This window comes from Petaurus breviceps, unplaced genomic scaffold, assembly GCF_028583685.1.
Source record: "Petaurus breviceps papuanus isolate PSGF00001 unplaced genomic scaffold, PetGlider_PUasm1.0 90887, whole genome shotgun sequence".
NCBI classification, from domain to species: domain Eukaryota; kingdom Metazoa; phylum Chordata; class Mammalia; order Diprotodontia; family Petauridae; genus Petaurus; species Petaurus breviceps.
This window is the reverse complement of record NW_027187370.1, coordinates 2800907-2815307: the sequence shown is the minus strand read 5'-3', so window position 1 is coordinate 2815307 and position 14401 is coordinate 2800907. Positions and strand designations below refer to the sequence as shown.

The 14401-nt window shown below is 36.6% G+C and overlaps 1 long non-coding RNA gene across 1 annotated transcript; it reads left to right on the top strand.

Moving 5' to 3' along the window:
- Positions 1-4292: 4292 nt before the first annotated feature.
- Positions 4293-6826, top strand: LOC138150752 (uncharacterized). Its single transcript, XR_011165644.1, has 2 exons — positions 4293-4557; positions 5169-6826. It is a non-coding gene; the product is annotated as an uncharacterized lncRNA (long non-coding RNA).
- The last annotated feature ends 7575 nt before the right edge of the window (positions 6827-14401 follow it).

Genomic DNA, 14401 nt, shown 5'->3' with positions numbered 1-14401 from the left:
TGTTCTGATTTGCATTGCTTTCATTAGTGATTTGGAGCATTCTTTCTTGTGCTTATTAATAGTCTGAAATTCTTCTTTTAAGAACTGTCTGTTTATATCCTTTGATCACTTATCTTTTGGGGAATAGAGGTCTTGGATTTTTGCCTATAGCTTCTTGCTTGGATTTTGTCTTCTATGGATATTCAAATGTCTCAACAGCTATTGTCTTTCCTTCTTTCTAGGAAGTTTTTATAATATGAATATACATACACATTTTCCTCTCCCCATCTCTTATTTTTAAAAAATAAACTTTACTGAAATCTACTGTTCTTATATCACTTACATTTCCAAATGTGTTTCTCCCCATCCCCTCCCAGAAAGCCCTCCAAAAAATAGTTCAACAAAACTAATATATTGTCAACATACTGACATCATATGTGGTGACATCATATAAGGGACCGATGGTCTCCTAACTCTGCAAAGAAGTAAGACTAGGTTCCCTTTTTATATCTCTTTTGTAACCAAGCTTGGTTATTATAATGTCACAGCTTTCAATTATGGCTATTTTGTTGTTTTTCCCATTTACATTGTTGTATACAATTTTGCATATTGTTTTCCTAGTTGTGCTTGCTACATTTTGCATCAGTTTGTATATGTTTTCCCTTACATTTCTGTATTCATGATCTTTATTGTTTCTTATAGTACAGTCATGTTCTAGTACATTTTATCTACCATGACTGGTTTAGCTATTCTCCTAATCTATGGGTGTCTGTTTTGTTTACAGTTATTTGCTAACAGGAAAAGTGTTGCTATAACTATTTTGGTATATATGGTATTTTTCTTCTTGTTCTGTGTGGATATGCATATGTATGTGTGTATGTATATATGTATACACACACAAAGATTTTTGTTTAATTTAAATTCAATTAATAAGCCTTTATTTTATTTCCTTCTAATTCCTCCCCCCTCGTTCCAAAGAGAAAAAAAAACACAACCCTGCACAATCAAGCCAAACAAATTCTCTCATTGTTTATGTCCAAAAATATATGTCTCAGTCTGCGTCTTGAATTCATTACCTCTGCCACAAGGTAGATAGTGTGGCTCATCATGGCTGCCCGTTGCACTGTTAGACAAATACATTCTCATCCTCTGACAGGGTCTGTCCCCAACCAGGAGACTATCATCTCTGTATTTTTAGCAGTGGTCCAGAAGTCAAAATCCCATTCTCAGATACCACCTTCTTAGCCTGCCAACTTCTATTTTTCTCTTCTGCATCCTTTGTCTTCCAGTGGCAGCAGTGAGGAAAACACACCCAGCCAGTATCTCTATGGTTTTCAGTTTCTTGTCCAAGACTTTGTAATCTTAGGCAATACTTATGAAGTTCCTTCTGTCAGTGTCATTTGTACTCATGATTCACTAGAAGATATAGTCATTATCTGTTTTGATTAATCTTGGAAGATTTTCTACTGTGTCTTGAATACATGCCTGGGGGAGGACAATAGACTTCTCTACTGTTGTCACATTGACAAGTGACAGATAGCTGCTTTTGTATCCCAGACCAAGCCCCATTTACTCTTCATTTCTTCTTTTGGACATACCTGGATGGCTTCTTACTTGACACTTTGGTGACTTTATTATTTCATTGCTTGGAGGACCAACAACTGATTTTAACTCCATATGCACTTGTCTTTCTCCTCGTCTTCCTCATCTAGGTGACATTCTTCTTTTCTCCAGCTTCCTTATAAGGAGGTTTTCTCTCATCCTCTTCAAATTCTTTTTTTTCTCATTGAATTTTGCTTCTTTTTTGGGGTGGGTGGGTAGGTGGGGAGTTCATTCCCCCTGGTAATCTGGACTGTGGAGTATGGCATTGCTTAAATCCCTTCACCTTCTTTTTTAGGAGGTAAATCTTATCCCTATATAGCAGCCCCTTGACTGTGGCAGACTCAATGCAAGTCACTGCCAAATTCCACATTGTCTGTGTACTGAGATTTTTGGCCTCCTCCCCACCCCCAGAACTACTTGTGGATATTTACAGTTTACCCTTTATTACTTTATCAAGGCCTTCCTCTCTTAGGAACTTGGCAGCCACACCCAACTTCCTTTCCTTAATTTCAGCAGCTCCACAGTTATATCCTACCTCCTCTCCCTCTTACACCAGTCTCCTATATAGCTTGTGTATCAATTTGCCCTACCCACAAATACTCTTCCACTTTACTTTAGCCATCCATTTATTCTGCTTACCTTTTCCTACTTTTTCCTTGACAACTATTTTATCGTTAATCTTCCTTCTTTTTCTTCAAGGTTCTCTCAACAGAATTAAATGTCATAGAAAAATGTAGAAATTAAGGATAATTATTGTCATTTTTCTCTGCTTCCCCAACAACTAAAAAATAATGAAGGCTACATTCATATTTTCACATACATTTTCTTTCCTTTTTGTTCCTTTTTAATATTTTATTTGTTTTAATCAGCCAAAATCCACCTTCTTAACCTCTCATTCTCTCCCTCCCAACTTAGAACGTGAAAAAACAAAGCCAATTACAAACTTATATAGTTAATCAAAATAAATGTCCATATTGGCCATTTCCAACCTCTACCCCCATTTTGTCTTTTTCTGTATTCTGAGTCCTTCATCTCTCTATCAAGAAGTGGACAACATGTTTCATCATTAATCCTTTGGAATCATGATTGGTCATTATGTTGATAAGATATCAGCACAATAGTATCCCAGCACATTTATTTATCATAATTTGTGAATCTATTCCCTATATATCATCTCCCCATAGTTGAACATAGATTCATCCTTGTTTAATCCTTTATCATTGTTCATTTATGTTTAGCTTTTAACATTTCTCTTCATTATTGCATGCTTTTGTATGTTCATCAGGAATGCTTGGAACTCCTCTATTTCATTAAGGGTCCATTTTTATCTCTGTAGCATCATAGTCAGTTTTCCTGGGTAACTTATTTTTGACTATTATCTTTTGCCTTCTGGATTATTGTATTCCAAGTTCTTTTCTCCTTTATAGTAGTGGCTGCTAAATCATGTGTGATCCTGACTCTGGCTGCTCATTACTTGAATTCTCTATCTGAATATTTTCTGAATATAGTTTTTTTTTCTTTGTCCTGGAAACTCTGGATTTTTGCTGTTGGTAGCTTCTGCCTCTTGAGGGGTAGAGAGCAGAACATAGGACTTTTTTTTTCCAGCAGGGTTGAGAGAAGCAGTGACCTGAAGTTCTGGACACTCATTGGTGACCTGGCCCAGGTGTAGAGAAATGATAGGATGGTGGAAAGCTGCTAAGCAAGCTATGGGAAAGGTATTTTACTCTGGTCCCCGTTATAAACATGTTTCCTCAAACCAGGAATTATAGTACACATACACACAGACACACACACACAAGATTGGTGTGGGTACCACAAAAAAATAGATCAAAGTTTAGTTAATACCTTCAGGGAGCTTCAGATGGGGCATGGCCATTGGTGGGGAAGGGATATGATTAGAGGGGTGCACTGGGTGAAGTTGTGTACCCCTTCCAGGGTCTGTACCCTTTGCATCTGTCACCCAGACAGTGATAGGACCTCCAGTTGGGAATCTGGCACATGTTCCCAGCTTCAAGAAGGGGGTGTCACAGAACACACCGATAAAAGATTTAAGAATGGTTACAGAGTGCTTATAAAAGCTGCTAAGCTAAGCACTTGATGTACATAAATGCTGACAAGACCAAGGAAAAGGAGTTATTATGGAATGAAAGGTAAAGGAAGGAAGGCTTTTTGGAGGAAGGTGATTAACTATCACTGATGCAGAGATGGTAAACTAACCTCCTCCCCCACAATATCTTATTTGCTTAATATATAGCAAACTAACCATCTTTAGGATTGGTCATTGAGTCACAGACTATTAGTATTTTTCCAGGACCAGAATTGTGACTAGAGTGGATCAGGGAGGAGAGAGAAAGGGAGAAGCAGTGAAGGATGGGTTTCCTAGAGATTAAATCCTTTTCAATGATAGGCCAGGTTCGTATGTGGATACAAATGAATGGGACTACATTCCTGGAGAGGAATCATGCCTCCTCTGTGGTACCTTGTCTAAATCTAGCATTTCCCAGGTTATTTAGACACTGCATTTTTGATTGGCTGACATGGAGCAGGGTAGGGAAAGAAAAGGGTGATGATGAGTTGCAGCGACATTTCAATCCCACCCCCCTCTCCAGCCAGGGAGGGGTGTGGGGATAAGGATAGGGGGATGGGAGGGAGGAGGGAGCTTTCCGCTTTTCCTGCTCATCATCTCACCTCCCTTCCTCCCTCCCTCCCTCCCTTGATGCAGCATCAGCGCCTACAGCTCGCGGGCTTCCCAGAAGCCTGAGAATCCACCATGCTGGATATTTTCATTCTGATGTTCTTCGCTATTATAGGCCTGGTTATCCTGTCCTACATCATCTATCTTCTCTAGCATCCTGGGAGCCCTCTTGGTGGGGAGGAGGGCTTTGTGGAGGAGAAGGATGGAGCCGAGAGGCCGAGCAACCTGCCTGCCCACTTCCAAGTGGACTTGTACTTCTGATCATCAGAGCATCACTTCGGGTACTAACGGGTCCAGAAACCCCTTCCTCCCCTAAAAAGCATTTCTTTTCATTTTCCTTTACTTCATTGCCCTAATGCTTCTTAAAGTATCCTGAAAATAATGATTTTTAAAAAGCAGTTGTTATCTGATTCAAAAATATGTTTGGGCCTAATTTAAACTATTATGGGATCTTGTTTTTATGTAACCATTCTCTAAATAATAAAAAAGACTTAAGAGAGGAAGAAGGGAGGGGCTGGAAAAATGATTGCTCTTCACTTCTTGTTCAAGTCAGGTTTTTAGTTGGCAAATCTTCTTTCCCACAAGCTGTAGATAGGGTATTTGTACTCATCAGCAGACAGGTTCATAGAAACAGTGGAATTATAAATGCATTTGTCAGTGACTCATTCTGGCTTGAAGATGAGACAAATGAGATTTATTTGTGGGAGGGGAGGGCTTGTGTTTCTTCTGGGGCACCCCAGGGCTATATTCACACACGTGTTGAACTGGGTTTTGTTTTCTCCTTCATAAGGGAAATTGGGGGAGGGAGAAAGGGGGGAAAGAGTGGATTCTGATCAGAGGTCGTTGCTTGTGTTCACATCTGTGCTGTCCGTCCACTCTGGCCTTTCCACAGCTCCTGGTCCCCCACTTCAACAAGAGACTTCTTATCTGCAGCAGCAGCCACAGATTACTGCCCTAGCAGGACCTCTCCCAGAGCCTTCTGGAGACTGTTAACCCTTGGCAAGGAAATGGTATTTTGAGATGGAAGACAGAGGCAGGCTGAGAAGCAGCTGCATCTCGGCATGTCCAGCAGAATTCATGGATGTTGCTGGCAGGCCTTGATGAGTTCAAGTGGCAGAAGAAAAGCCGTGAAAGAGAGCTGGAATGTGAAATCATCAAAGTCTCCATGAAGGGCTGCTAAGAAATAAGATTTGAGATAGCTTTTTGCTGGTTCTGTGTGCAAGTGAATCTTACTGTACAATCTCTCATGTGTCCTTTCCCCCCTTTCCTTCTCACTAGGGCTTCCACATGCAAGACTTTCCCTTATAAATTCAAGGACAACTTGTATGTCTCCATATATGGACTAAATACATTATTGCAAGGGAATAGGATCCATTTTTCGCCTGATCTTTAAAACTTTGGGAACTTATTCTTAGAACTTGTCTCCAGGTCTGCTTTCCTTAGGCTGCAGAAATTTATGCTTTCAGCTGTTAATGCTGCTTTGTCATTCTTTCCCCTCTTACTGCTCCAGGTCCTCATTATAAAGAGAGAAATTGTGGTATATAAATCCTCATTTTTTGTGCCAGATGAATCAAGGAATTGGAATTATAAATCACAAATAAGTTGGCCACATTCTGCACCTTTGACCCAGAGGAGAGGGCTTTGTTGTGAAATCTCTGTATATATTGTACCCAAAATATGAATATTGTAAAGATAATTGCACCTTTCTCCAAAAAGGCATTTTTTTGTGTCTTTGTATTATCAACTACCATCATCTGAATCCTCTATCCAAATAGGGTTGAAGAAGGCATAGACCCAGTCTAGGGTACATATATGTTGCCTCAGAATTTAAAAGCTAAGCCTGGGATGTCTGAGCCTGTTAGTGCCCATTCCTTTGAAAAGACCACAGCATTGGTTTAACCCTGGGAATACCCTTTCCATGTCCTACAATCTATTTTTTAAAAAAATGAACATGAAAAATTAGCAACTTTTATTATGGACTCAACACATTTGTGAATGTGCTTTCAAATAAGGATTGAGGAGATATATTTTAGTTATATTGGAAATGAAAAGCTTATGTCTTTTAAGCTCACGTTGGAAGGAGAATCAGGTCAGTATTCTATACATAGAGTTGTGTTCCAGGCCCAATTTGTCCACTAATTAGCTTTATGACCTTGAGCAAGGCAAGTCTTTCTCTAGACCTCAGTTTTCTCATTTGTCAAATGATGAAGGTGGAATAGATTGTCTCCAAGGTGCCTCTTAACTTTAAAATTCTATGACTCGATAATTATAAAGACTGGGTCTTTGGAACAAATTCTTAAGAATTAAGCAATAATCTCTTCTTCTCTTCCCACAAACCAGGTTTTGTAATGAAAACCCTGATGCAGCATAAACTGTTGAATCATAAAGAGCCACATGCAGAAGAGAAAATGATGGATTTGGTTTACCACTTGTGACTTTAATGTTTTATTGTATGGTGATATTTGGCAATGACAATTTGAAAGATGCATAAGTACCAAGAGGAAAATTTTGAAAAAAAATTTCTTTAAATGCTGGAATATTTGTGGATAATCAACAGAATTCTTAATGCATTGTTTCCTATTTATGAAATATTCTTCTGTAGTAAAGATCTATGGTATATGTCTCTATGGCATGGGTATAAGTTCTAGCCAGAAATTCTCCATTTTAGGCCAGAATGTGAAGTCTATGCCAGCTTCTAGATAATTCATACAAAATTGGCAGTTTGGGGAGGGGAGACCTAATGATGTAGTTAACATAGCTCTTCACAGAAAAAAGTTCATTCATAAGTCACCCTTTAAAAAAAAACCTTATTTTTGTGAATTTGACAAATGTGAAGAAACATAATCATTTCCATATAAAAGGAACAGAAAAAGAGGATTCTGTAAGAAACTACAAATCTATTATGTATAGCTTGTTTCTTTTTAAAGTATATAATAAATTTAATACCATAGTTCCAAAGCTATCCGCTTCTCTGTGTCTCTATGAATTTCCTTTTGCTCTCTTCTGTACATCTTAAAAATGTTTCATTAACACAGTCTTTCTTTCTTTTTTTTTTCTGGGCATTACTATCACTAGCCTTCCTTTTCCTCCATACTTCTCCTTGGGGGAAAAAAACCCATCCTGGTAACAAATAAGTACAATGAAAGAAACCTACACATTTACCATGTCTGAAAAATGGGACTCTCATTCTGCACCTCTGTCAACTCTTTGCCAGCAGGTGGGAAGGATGATTTATCATCAGTCTTCTGGAGTTATGGTTAGTTACTACATTGATCAGATTCCTTATGTCTTTTACAACTGCTTTTCTTTATAATGTTGTAGTCATATAAATTGTTCTCCTGCTTGTTCTCACTTCACTGTATTACTTCATGTGAGTCTTCCCAGGTTTTTCTGAATCCATCTTTTCCAGAGTTCTTACAATACAATAAATAGTCCATTCTGTTCATCCATTATCATTTGTTCAGTCATTTCATAGTTGATGGGCACCTCCTGCAGGGAATAGGATGCTAGGCTTGGAGTCAGAAAGAGCTGGGTTCAAATGTGGGCTTAGATACTTAGTAGCTGTGTGGCCCTGTGTGACACTAAACCTCTGTCTGTCTCAGTTTTCTCTATGGTAAAATGGGGATCATTATAGCACCTACCTCCTAGGATTGTTTTTGAAGATGAGACAATATTTGTAAATCACTTAGCATAGTGCCTGCCACACAGTAGGTACTTAATAAATGCTGGTTTCTTTCCTTTTTTCCTTCTTTCCTTCCTCCCTCCTTCCCTCCTTTCCTTCATTCCCCTCAGTTATGGTTCTTTGCTATAACAAAAAGAAATGCTATAAATATTTTTATACATATGGGTCCTCTTCCTCTTTCTTTGATCTTTTTGAGGTTAAAGCCTAGTAGTGGTATCAATGAACCCAGAAGAGTCTGATATAATCACTATAACTTAGTGACTTTCTGGGCCTGGCTCCAAATTGCTTTCCAGATATGAATGGAACAATTTATAGCACCAATAACAGTATATTAGTGTGCCTGTCCTATAATTGTCATTTCCCTTTTTGTTTTCTTTGCCGATCTGATGGAAGTGAAGTGGAACCTCAGAGTTGTTTTGATTTACATTTCTTTTATTAGTGATTTGAAGCATTTTTTCATATGGTTGTTGATAGCTTGAATTTCTTCCCTTGCTTGTTCATAGCTTTGGATGATTTATTTATTGGGTAATGACTCTTTGTATTTATTTGATTTAGTTCTCCTTATATCTTGAATATCAGGCCTTTATCAGAGAAGTTTGCTACAAAGTTTTTTTTCTCCAGTTAACTCTTTCCTTTCTCATTTGATTGATTTTGTGTAAAAACTTTTCAATTTTATGTAATAAAAATTAACCATTTCATCTTGTGATCTTCTCTATACTTTGTTTGGTCAAGAACTTCTACTTCCTGTAGTTGTGAAAAGTACCTTGGTTCATGCTTCTCTATTTTGTTTATGATATAAACTTTTATTTCTAGGTCATGTATCAATTTGGAGTTTTTTGAAGTACAAGATGTGAGATATAGGTATAATTCTAATTTCTGCCAGATTACTTTCCAGTTTTCTCTGTAGTGAACTCATTCTATAATTCAGTTTTTCTATTTTTTTATTACTGCTTTGTAGTATAGTCTGATATCTAATACTGCTAAGCCCCCTTCCTTTTCAATTTAAAAAAGCATTTACCTTGAAATTCTTGATGTTTTGCTCCTATAGATGAATTTTGTTACAGTTTTTTTCTAGTTTTACAAAGTAACTATTGAGTAGTTTGATTGGTATAGTACTGAGCCTTGTAAATTAATTTAGGTGCTATTATAATTTTTATTATGTTGGCACATCCTAACTATGAGCAATTAATATATCTCCAGTTATTTAAGTGTTTATTTCTGTAAAGTGTTTTATACTCATATTCATATAATTCATGTATTGGAATATGAATTCCCAAATATCTTATATATTTTGTAGTTATTCTGAATGGAGTTTCCATTTCTTCCTGCTGGGTTTTATTGGTAATAGAAAGATTGATAATTTGTATGGATTTATTTTATGACCCATCCCTTTGGTAAAGTTTCAATTAATGTTTTAGTTGAAGTTCTAGGATTCTCTTGGTAAATCATGTCATTTGCAAAAAGCAATAATTTTGTTTTTTCTTTGTGTTTATTTCCTCATTTTTTATTTTCTTATTGCTCTACCTGGCATTTCTAGAACTATATCAGATAATAGTGGTCATAGTGGACATTCCTTACTTTATCCCTGATCTTAATGGAAAAGCTGCTAGTGTTTCTCCCTTACAGATGAGAGCTCTTGGTTTTAGATAGACACTCTTTACTATCTTAAGGAAAGATCCATTTATTATTATTATTATAATGCATATTATTATTATCATCCATATAGTCTTATGCTTTAAAAATTTTGAAAACAGATAGGGTGGGCATGATGGCACAGTCCTGCTAGAGAGGGTGGGCATGATGGCACTCTCCTGCTAGAGAAGCTGAAGTTGATGGATGGCTTGAGGTTAGGAGTTCTGAGTTGCAGTAAGGCTACCTCAAATTAGGTGTCTACACTAAGTAAGCCTTTGTAAATTCACTAAGCTGCCTAAGGAGCAGTGAACTGGCCTGGGTTGAAAAAATGGAGCAGATTAAAGTTTCTGTGCCAATCAGTATTGAATTAGGGCCCTGGAGTGACCCCTGCACTGGCATTGTAGGTGCAATTCACTGTAGTGCATAAATAAAACCAACCAACCAAACCCCCTGCACCCTTGAAAAAACCTCTACACCCAATCCATAAATGGATGTTTGTCAAAAGCTTTTTCTATAACTCTTGATATAATCGTGTGATGTTTATTGTTTTGTTATTAATATGGCCTATAGTTTCTCTAATATGGGACAAACCTTGCATTACTATTAAAAATCCAACCTGGTCATTATGTAGCTTCTTTGTCAATATTTTATTCAATTTTTCTGCACTAATATTTATTAGTGATATTGGTCAATAGTTTCTCTTCTTTCTGGCTTATCTCTTTTAGACATCAAGACCAGAGCCCTTCTTTTCCTGTTTTTGCAAACATTTTATATTACATTGGAATTAATTGTTGAGTTTTTGAAAAAAATAACTTGTAAATCCCTTCAATCCAGGATTTTTTTTTCACTTTCATCTATGGTTTGTTCAGTTTTTCTGAGATTAGGTTATTTAAATTCTCTATTTTTTTTTCTGTTAATATGGGGATTTTAGATTTTTGTCAAGCATTCAGACATTCTTTTATCAGTTCTGTTGACATTTAATTGAAAAATAAATTCTAATAACTTCCTTTATTTCATCTTCAATTGTTAATTCTCTTTTTTCGTTTTTGAATTTAGTAATTTGGAACAAAACCAGAGCCAGGCCTTGAATTTGTTTTTATTAATTCCCTCTGTCACCTTTGAAGAATGTGTGATTCTGAAGCAGCACTTGTCTCTTCTTCCCCCATTAGAATGTAAGTAGATTATCCTCAGTCTCTTTCAGTTATTCAGATGTATTTACCTAGCTAGGTTCCTCTCAGTTCCTATGTTTGCATTTCAGAATTTTTATTCCACTTTAAATCTTTTCAACAGGAATGCTTAAAAGACTTGTTAAAGATCCATTTTCCCCATAGGATTATACTTGTCTTGCAGGGTAAATTATTTGTAGTTTGTGAGCCTTTATCTTTTTTTTCTTGCCTTTTGGAGTATCTCAAAGTCCAAGATTTTGACTTCTTTATATGATTTCTGGATACTCAAACTCTTTATTTCTGCCTGCTTGCAGTATTTCCCCCCTTTAATATGGAAGCTCTGGATTTTGATTATGATATTCCTGGATATTCTCAGTTTGGTATTTCTTCCAGGAGGTTATCAATAGAGTATTTCTATTTTCATTTTGCCTCCTAGTTCTAATAGATTTGGGTAGTTTTCTTTTTTTTTTTTTCTGGAAAACTTTTTATTGTAGGTGGAATGGGACACAGCAAGTTAGATGATTCCAATTTTGTTGGCAACATCTAAAGCATCATAGTCTGGAGCAAGATGGACATAGGCCTTCTTCTCTCCTTCAGGCCGGATCAGTGTGTTGACCTTGGCCATGTCAATGTCATACAGCTTCTTTAAGGCCTGCTTGATCTGCTTGATGCTTGTTGGCCTTGATGTCCACAATGAAGACTAGGGTGTTGTTGTCCTCAATCTTCTTCATAGCAGACTCAGTGGTCAAGGAAAACTTAATGATGGCATAGTGATCGAGCTTGTTTCTCCAAGGGGCGCTCTTCCAAGGGTGTTTGGGTTTCCTTCGAAGTCTCAGTGTCTTGGGTTGTCAGAAGGTGGGGGATGTTTGGATCTTCTTCTTTTTGTGGCTATGGACACCCTTCAGCACCGCTTTCTTGACCTTCAAGGTCTTGGACTTGGCTTCTGTCTTGGGGGTGACAACAGCTTCCTTCTTTGCCTTTGGCGCCATCTTGGGGGAAAGGGTCTTCCATCTGGGTAGTTTCTTTTATGATATTTTTTGATATATGACATTCAAGTTTTTGTTTGGTCATAGTTTTCAGAGTGCCCCAAAAGTCATAAATTATTCCTCCTGGATCTGTTTTGCAGTTCCATTGTTTTAACAGCAGATACCATACATTTTTTTCCCATATTTTTTCTCCATCTTTTCATTTTGTTCTAGTATTTCTTGTATCCTTGGAGTCACCAAATTTTATATGCTCCATTCTAATTTTCAGGTAGTCTTGTTGTTGTTGAGTAGTTTCAGTTGTGTCCAACTCTGACCCTACTTAGAGTTTTCTTGGCAAAGAGTGGTTTTCCATTTCCTTCTCCCTCTCATTTTACAGATGAGGAAACTAAGGCTAACAGGATTAAGTGACTTGCTGAGGTAGTCTACTACTTAAGACCTTCTACCTCTGTCCTCTATTTATGCTCCTCATTTTTTCTTCTGTAGTTCTTATTTCACTTATAATTTAATTTGTTTTAATCTCTTAATTTTTTTTGAAATTGAAATAGAATTTCTTTTTTTTTTCCAGTCATACTTTTGAATCCAGTCAAGCCATTTCCCCTCCTTGAGGTTCTGATTATGCTAATTGTGGAGTAATCATCTTCTTTTGGTTTACCTCTTGGGCATCTCTAGACCCACTATATGTCTTCACTATGCTTGGTGTTTTCTTCTCTCTTCTTATTTCTACAGCTTCAGTCCTGGTTTGGGATTTTGTACCAGATCCAGGGGTTGCTCCCTCTGACCCTCTTGACTGGAGTAATCAGGCCCCATTGGTGCTGTCTCCAATTTCTTGGGTCCCTCTGCTTGTTTCCATATTCCTTGATAGGTCTTCTTTCAGGGTACTAGTTGGTTTCAGGCTCCATTGACCTCACAGGAGCATCCCAACAGAGCTCTATATGTTTTTGTATGTATGCCTGAGTCAGTCAAGTGGATATGCCTGGGAGGCAGCAACTTCCATTCTTATTTATCTAAGGTTGTGCTGGTTTCCCTGGTGGGACTACTCTCCCAAAACACAGATGTCTTTTGTGAAGTCCTGGGTCAGGAGTATACCATTGTTTCCCTTTGGTTATCTTAATCATTATTCAATGTGGTATCCTTTTTAGCTCTTTTGTGGAGTATATGTAGAAGAGTTGAGCTCTAGACCCTTCTTTCAAATGTTGAGTCTAAGATTCACCAGTGATACTACAACAATTACCTGGGCAATACTACAATTAGTATATTCAGTGAAAAAAATCAGCCAAACCAGTCACAGTATTATTAGAGAGAGGACTAAGACGTATTTCATCAACTGACTGTTATATTGTTTTTATTTTATTTGTGGTTCAGGGGATATAATTTGGCTGATTGTATGTTTGAATTAATTCAGTAACATGCTATATTATAACATGGTTACATATATTTGGCATCATGTAGACCAAAAACAGATTGATTTTTAGCCAGATGTGTTATAAAATGCACATATTATAATAGTCAAAGCAAGAAATTCTGTAATATAAAATTTTTTACAAATTCACACTTCAATGTTATAATAATGTATACTATAACAGAGATAGCCTGATTAGGATAAGCAAAGCAAAATACTTTCTCATATAATTTTGAAATAAATTTGAAAATTTTTTGTAATTTTGAAAAAAATTGATATTCATAAAAATGAATATAGTATTGTATTAAAATAGCAAGTTTGTTCGGAAAAGAGATTCATTTGTGATAAGGAAGGATTACAGAGGGGGGGGATGGTCTTAAGAAGCAACACAATGTGTAAGTGGCTGTTGCTAAATCTGAAACAATCAAGAATTTTGGGACTGAGAATTTTTAGTGAAATCTTATTGACGTGACAATTTCTCGATTTTAGGAACATTGCACATATTTAAAAGGTTCACAGAATGTTAGACTTCAAAAGACTCTTGAAATTAATTTAAATATAAGATGGCTTAGGAAAATTGATATTACATTTCTCTTAGTGATACTTAGGCTAAAAAGAGAAGTGGAGAAATGTCTTGGGAAAGTGTATACAGTGGATTTATCCTATCTTAAACATTTGCTAAGTCTGGAATAGCCTCTCAAAAGTATCTACTTCCCTCTAGTTTAAGTATAAACAAGACATAATTTTTATGTTTTTGGGAAAAACTGTTGACCTCAATCACAGAAAACTTCTCTACCCCCAAATCAAACAGTTCAGTAGAAAAAATTTAGTAGTATATAAGGCTTTTCTCCAAGGATTGATGATTGAAGAAGGTAGAGTAATGGGAAATTTCAAGTAATGCAAAACACTTGCCTACTTTGTTTTAAAACAAAACAAAACTTTCATGTGGCAAATAATAATATCTGTTGCATATCTAGTCTGGCAACAACTAGAATGTAAATTTGTTGAGAATGCAGTGAGAATAGAACAGTACAGATTAAAATGTTTAACTCATATTAATGTTGCTTTACTTTTGTTAAACATGATGGGCAGGTTGCAAGTTTGTATCACTGTAGGAAATAACCACACAGATTAGATCATAGACCCACTGGAGTACTGAAGTTAAATGTTGATTAACAATGCAAATTATTGATGCAGTTACCTGCTTTTATGTCAGTGGGTATGTGTATATGACTAAGTGTTATTTAAATGAAAAAACAT